This window comes from Nicotiana sylvestris, chromosome 8 (genome assembly GCF_000393655.2).
Source record: "Nicotiana sylvestris chromosome 8, ASM39365v2, whole genome shotgun sequence".
Lineage (NCBI taxonomy): Eukaryota > Viridiplantae > Streptophyta > Magnoliopsida > Solanales > Solanaceae > Nicotiana > Nicotiana sylvestris.
Window position 1 is genome coordinate 15497023 of NC_091064.1, and position 7754 is coordinate 15504776.

Genomic DNA, 7754 nt, shown 5'->3' on the forward strand with positions numbered 1-7754 from the left:
TTACTGGGTACCGCTGTGGTATACTCATGCTACTCTTCTGTGCATCTTTTTGTACAGATCCAGGCAATTTTGACCAGCCCAGGCATTGGTTAGGATTCTACTGCGGAGACATCAACTTATACCTGCCGGTCGACATCCGCAGGCCTCGGAGTCCCCCCTCTCTAGATCTCTTATTCCATTATCCTTTATTTATAGACATGATGTATAGGATTATCCAGTATTCATACTTAGAGCTTGTGACTTGTATTTCACTTTGTCTCAGAATTCGTATATGCTGAGTTATAATGTTATTTAGTACAGCCGTTGAGTTTGAGACTTATATCTATTGTTACTTCAATTATTTTGCATGTTGTTAGGATTACCTAATCTTAGAGAATAGGTGCCATCTATACGTCTTACGGAGGGTAAATTGGGGTCGTGACAAATTGGTATTAGAGCTCTAAGTTCATAGGTGTTATGAGTCACAAGAAGGTTAAGTAGACTCTCAAGGATCAGTACAGAGACATCAGTAGTTAACTTTAGGAGGCTATGGAACTATTAGGAAAAACTTCACTTATTTGATTCCTTATTGTGCAAAATTGTTGACTTTGGGATTCTAAACTTCTATCTTTCTATTCTTTCACAAATAGTGAGGACACACACAGATGAACTGGATGACCAGACACCTATGCCCCCAACTAGAGCCGCAAGAGGCCGAGGCCGGGGTAGAGGCCAACGACGTCTACGTGGTGCAGCCAAAGCACCTGCACAAGCTACTACAGAGAAGCCACCAGTAGCACCAATTGAAGAGCATGCACTAAAGACGCCTATTATTGTCCCAGCATTTTAGGAGACCCTCTCCCATTTTCTAAGCATGTTCGGCACCTTTGCTCAGGAACAGTTGATCCCACTTGCTCCTGCCACATCTCAGGCTGGGGGAGGAGCATAGACTCCCGCTGCCCATACCCTAGAGCACTAGATCCAGGTTGACCAGGTCATACTAGTACAGTCGGTTGCCCTTATTCAACCCGAAGTTAGGGCAACAGCTCATACTTGAGAGGTACAAAAAGTATCACCCTTCTACCATCAGTGGTTTGGCGTCAGAGGATGCCCGGGATTTTCTTGAGGAGTGCCAATGTATCCTCCATACTATGGGTATTATGGAGTCTAGTAGGGTTGCATTCACTATGTTCCAGCTTACGGGATCGGCTTATCAGTGGTGGCGAGCATATAAGTTGGGTAGCCAGAGGCGGCTGTTGCTACCCCGGGACTTCAAAATACTTTAGCACAGTTCCTGAGCATATTTGACATATTGTCTCAAGCGAGGTTGATTCCGATTGCGCCAGCTACTTCCCAGACTAGGAGAGGAGCTCAGAATCCCACCGCCCATACTCCAGAGTAGCGAGTCCACATTGTTCAGGCTCCAGGTGTCATGTCGACACAACATGTAGTTCCAGTTCAACCCATGGTTATGGCAGCAACATTTGAAGAGAAACAATTTAGGCTTGCAAAGTTCAAGAAATATCACCCTTCTACTTTTAGTGATTTTGCTTCACAGGATGCACATGGTTTTGTAGAGGAGTGTCATCGCATTCTCCGCACTATAGGTATTATGGAGACAAGTGGGTTTCTTTTACAATGTTCTAGCTTAAGGGAGTGGCATATCGGTGGTGGCGAGCGTACGAGTTGGGTAGCTCGGCCGATGCAGCTTCACTTTTATGGACTCAGTGTTCAGAGATGTTCTTAAGAGAGTTTGTTCCCCAGACTCTTTGGGATGCATTGCGTGTGGAGTTTGAGCAGCTGCGCCAAAGCACTATGTCAGTGTTAGAGTATGCCGTTAGATTAAGTGAATTATCTAAACATGCACCTGATTTGGTTTCTACAGTTAGAGAGCGAGTCCGTAGATTCATTGAGGGGCTTAGTCATGGTATCCGATTCAGCATGGCTCAGGAGTTGGAGATGGATGTTCCATTCCAGTGGGTGGTAGAGATTGCTCGCAGATTAAAGGGCATGTAGGTTTGGAAGGGAGAGGTCAGGGAGGCTAAGAGGCCTCGTAGACCGGGAGGGTCTATTTATCCCTATTTTGGAGGTAGGGTATGGCATGGTAGAGGTTTTATGGGTCAGTCAGTCCAGTTTGTACTTCAGTCTTTACCCAGTGTTTCAGATACCCATAGGTCTTAGAGTATCCGCACCGGACAGCTTTCACAGCCATGCCAGTAGAGAGATTTTTTTGAGTGTGGAGTAACTAGCCATATGGTGAGAGATTGTCCAAGACTCCGAACAAATATGTCACATCAGGCTATTCAGGCTACGAGTTTTGTCCCAACTATTGATATCCCTACACTGCCAGCTTGGGGTACAGGTCAGGCGGGTGGAGGGCGCCTAAGAAGGGGAGGCCTGACCCGTTGGTATCATTTCTATTGTAGGGGCAAGGTCGTTGTACCATATCATGTGGTTACAGTACAGTTTCGATTTGTTATAGAGAAGCATCATTCTTATTTCGATTCAATTTTGTTTATCGGAGTAAGTCCTCCTATCTTGCTTCACATATGGGTGAGTTGCGTGATTTTATACGCGGCTTATGTGTTTGTCCCTGTTGAGAGATTCTATAGTGGTAGCCCATGTTCATCATTTAATTTTCTCCACTATTGAGAGCTATGAGACTAGAAGTGACTTTATATCACTCATTACAGTAGGTTTTGATGTGAATTCTAGATGATTAGTTACAACCTGTGGTTTAGATGCTCTACCGGTATGGGGGTTCAGTATGTGTTGTGAGTTTGTTAGCAGAATTGAATTAGTGGAACGTTTTGGTTAGTATAATGTGTATTCTACTTGCAATTCAGAGCTGAGGATGGGACCCTCGCATTTTTATTGATTTGATATGTTAAGTCATGCTATATGCCGCGGTGGAGTTATCTATGAGGATGAGACCCTTGTGATTATTTCATATGTTTTGATCCTTCCTTGTGGAATTTATTTGTAGTATGATACTGATAGGGATTTGTGCCTATCAGGATTGTTTGATAGTTCTCTCATGTATTTTCTTGTATATTCGATCATATTTGCGTGATGCTTATTGGGTTTTAGCTTGCGAGGTGTGTGACCAGAGGTGACTTGTTGATTCGGGTGAAGGTTATGAGATCCTCATGTTTTTTGCATCGTTTTCCACATTATGAAGGCTGGGACGAGGTTTTATCCAAGATAAGGTTTTTCATCGGTGATGTATTTGATTATGGGCAGCTATTCTGGCCAGAGTTATTGTCAATGGCATATATATGTGATGTGTTATGTCGTGTAGTTGTACCTTGTGGCTATTGGAATTCGTTTTTGTAGATGGTCGAGGCGATACCATGCGTGGATGTTGGAATAGGGTCTTTTGGAAATGATCGGCTTGTGAGAAATTTGGTTCTAAGGTTATTAGGGTGGGTGGAAGGAATAATTTTCAGTTGGGATGGTATCGTCGGGCCTATGTGGATTGGGGTGACATGGGATCATCCACGAGTATATGTATGGTGAGTACACTGAGTGATTTAATGGCTTCGGAACAGTTTTTGGCACGTTCGAGGACGAACGTATGTTTAAGAGGGGTAGAATGTAACAACCCGATCGATCGTTCTAAGAATTAGAGCCTCGTTCAGTAGCTCAAGGTCTCAAGCAGCTTTGTATTATGTTTTATGACTTGTAGGTGTGGTCGATTTTGGTTTTCAGATGATTCGAAATCAATTTGGAAGAAGGATTCTTCTTCTAGAAGCTTAAGCGGTAAGAGTTTACCGGAGTTTGACTTTTGTGTAGATGACTTTGAAATGGTATTTTGATGATTGCAACAGCTTCGTATGGTGGCTTTGGGCTTAGGCGTGTGTCCGAATTTGGATTTGGAGTCCCGTAGGTTAATTTGATACATTTTTGCGAAATTAGAAAGTTGAAGGTTTGGAAAGCTGAAGGTTTGGAAGGTTGGAGGGTTTGAATGGGAGTTGGCTTTGTGGATGTTGAGTTAGGATTTCAATTTCGGTAGTTGTTATAGCTTTGTTATGTCATTTGGAACTTGCATGAAAAATTTGATGTCATTCCGGGTTGATTTGATATGATTCGGCGCGAGTTCTAAAAGTTGAAAGTTCATTAAGTTCGTTTCGAGATACGATCCGTAGTTTGGATGTTGTTTGATGTGATTTGAAGCCTCGAGCATGTCCTCATTATGTTATGGATCTTTTTGGTATGTTTGGAAGGGGTCCAGGGGGGCCCGGGTGTGTTTCGGACGAGCTTCGGATCATTTTCATTCTGGTGCTTCACACCCGCGCATTTTGGAGCGCAGGTGCGGCTATGCTTCTATGCAATTTGCATCGCTTGAGCCCTGGGCAGAAGCTTCACTTCTTTGGAGTTTTGCATGCATGTGCGATGGCCGCTTCTGTGGCTTAGGGATCGCAAATGCGCAGGTGTTCACTTCTGCATTTGTTTGGCGCTTCTGCGTTGTTGCATGTGCGACTGATTTTTCCACATATGCGAATCCTGGTCTGGTAAGCTGGGTTCGCAGATGCGAGCCTTTTCTCGCAAATTCAAGGCCAGAGGTGCGCCTTTTTTGTTCGCAAATGCGAAAAGCCTGGACACAAGCATATATTCGAAGGTGTGGTTTCATTACTCATTTTTGGACATAGGGAGCTCAGTTAGTGATGACTTTTCGTGGGCTTTTCAAGGAATTTATTGGGGTAAGTAAGTGTTTTTTACCCGAATCTTATTACATTTCATGAATCCATTGTTATTTTCATCATTTAATTAGTGATTTAAGTTTGAAATTTAAAATTGTGAAAACTTCTTAGACTAAACTTTGGAGATTTGAAAGGCGATTTGAAGTCGGATTTGAGTAATTCTCATATGGTTGGACTTGTTATCGAATGAGTGTTCGGATTTTTTAATTTTTGTCAGGTTCTGAGATGCGGGCACGGAGTTGACTTTTTATTTCACTTTCAAGATCGAAGCTTTATTATTCGGAATTGATTCCTATGATTTTTATATATGATGTTAAGTTATGTTGGCTAGATTTGAGAAGTCCAGAGGTTGTTTCACACGAGAAGGTTATTTTAGAGTATCGGTCTAGCTTCTTTGAGGTATGTATCTCATCTAACTTTATGTGGGGAAACTACCCTTTAAGATTTAAGTCATATGTGCTAATTGTGTCATATGAAGGCCCTGTATGCGAGGTGACAAGTATGTACTCAGTCTTATTGTGGAAATTTGATCGTTTAGGGTTCATAGGTTATTATGTCCACTAAAAAGGAAGTTGTCTTATAATGTTAAATCCTCCGTTTATTAAATTTACCCTTACATGTCTTATTTGGAGTTGATTGATTCATGTTCTATCCTTGTTGTTAATAAACTCTTATGTGCCTTAACTTAAGTTGTCGCCTCTTTTATTGCCATGTTGTCTTTTCCGTAAGTGCTTAACCTGAATTGAAGTTATTGTTGTCTTTTCCATAATTGGTTAACATTAATTGAAGTTTGTTGTCCCTTTCATTGTTGACTTATCCTTATTTGGGATCATTGATTCATGTTATCTCTCTTATTGTCGAGTTGTACTTATTTGGAATCATTGATGTACGTTATCTCTCCCCTTGTTGAGCTATTCTTGTTGAGACCATTATTCCTTGTTGTGTATTTCTTTGTGAGCTCATTATTCCGTTTCTTTATGTTTTGAAGTTCTTGTATTGATTTACTTGTCGTACTCTCGTGTTTTTGTTGTTGTTGCTATTGTACTCAGTCTTTTCGAGGCAAGGGCTATGCGTGGTTGTGGTGTTGAAATTGTTTTGAGGAAAAGTTGTGGCATATGGGAACATGTGGTAAAAGACCATATATTATGTTGTTATGTTTTTGGCGCACGTGATATTGTTGAGAGGATTGTCGGGGTGTTCGCACGTAAGTTGTCCATGCTATTGTTGTTATTGATATTTGCACATGCGGCATGACAAGGCAGGCTATATATGTGAGTTTGCGCATATGGTGAGACAAGGTGGAAACATTATTATGCATGTGTGGCAAGACAAGGCGGGCATTCACTTTATTGTTATGCAAGTGGCGAGACAAGGTGGGCTATGTCAGAAATGATTTTTGATGACTTGTGATGGTCTCGAGGCATTGTTATTGATGATATTTGTGTAGTGGTGTGCCTACCTTGTGTGAGTTATACATTGTATATTTTGTGGTGATTATTTTTATGTGACATCCATTGTCTCTACTCTTACTTGTTGACTTGAGTTGTGATAGAACACTTGCATAAGAATGCACGTAATTAATCACCCATATCGATTTAAGAAGATGAATTCTAATGTTATTGACCATTTACATGTACTGCCGTTTACTTGTCTTCTGTGGGAGAGTTGATCTATTGGCACATGAGTTGTCCATGTGGCTATGAGTCATTGTTATTGTTTGCATGTGAGTTGTCCGTGCGAATATTAGATATTGTTACTTCTTTGGCACGTGAGTCATCCATACAATTATGAATTGTAATGTGCGCACGAGATGCCAAGTGATTAGGGTTCACGAATTGGGACCCATCAAATGTGACCATGAGGTGAAGTACCTAGGGGAAATCCTTGAACAAATCTTGTGTGAAAGCGATTGCTCTTATTGAATGATTACTTGCTCTCTTTACTTGGTTTCACCTGACGTAAATTGTGTTCAACTTACTTTATGGCATTATTACTTGTTTGTCCTCTATTGTTAATCATTGTTTCTAGTGCTTTATTGTGAGTACTATTTTTTGTATATTTACCATACTTAGTTTTATATTGACATTGTTTTCATGTTAGTTTCACAATTCATACATGTATAGGTTATTTAGTCTAATATGTATCTTGACTGTCCCTCATCACTACTTCACTGAGGTTAGTCTTGATACTTATATGGTACCGCTGTGGTGTACTCATGTTACGCTTGCTGCATATTTTTGTGCAGATCCAGGTACTTCGGAGTTGGTTGATCACAAATTAGTTGTTCGGGCTTTGTTGTGGAGACTCAAGGTATACATGTCGTCGCGTTCGCAGGCCTGGGACACCTTCTGATATTGTATTTGTACTGTCTATTTCTTTTCTGAAACAGTTGTACTTAGAAGAATATTCTAGTAAACTAAGTATAGCTTATGGCTTGTACTACTAGTATTGGGAATTGAATTGCACTCGGGATAATTCAGTAAGTGTTAGACTTACCTAGTCTTGTTGACTAGGTGCCATCACGAGATCCTGCTGAGGGAAATTGTGGTCGTGACAATCACCAACCACTGGCCCCAAGTGACACCAAAATCACTACCATCCATCACCATATATTTTTCTAAAAATATTTTTTTGATTGTCATGACCCAAACCGTAGGGCCGCAATGGGAACCCGGTACCTTACTCAACCGAGTACCAACGTAACGTATCTTTCTTATTACATTATCATATATACATGACATACGGGCCTAATAGGCGAACATAATTATTTATAAACTCAAGACATCGGCCGACAAGGCCGTACAATCTTTCACGTACAATGTCTACAAGCCTCTAAGAGTTCATAAATGTCATAAAGGTCGAGATAGAGTCCCGCCATACCAAACAATTCACGTCTAAATCATACTAACCAAACAAGTAACTTCGAAGCAAATAGAGCGCACCAACATCTTCCGCTGAGCTAATAGCCTACTTGGAGGGCTCTCGACCTGTCTATCGGGACCTGCGGGCATGAAACGCAGTGTCCCCAGGCAAAAGGGATGTCAGTGCGAATAATGTACCGAGTATGTAAGG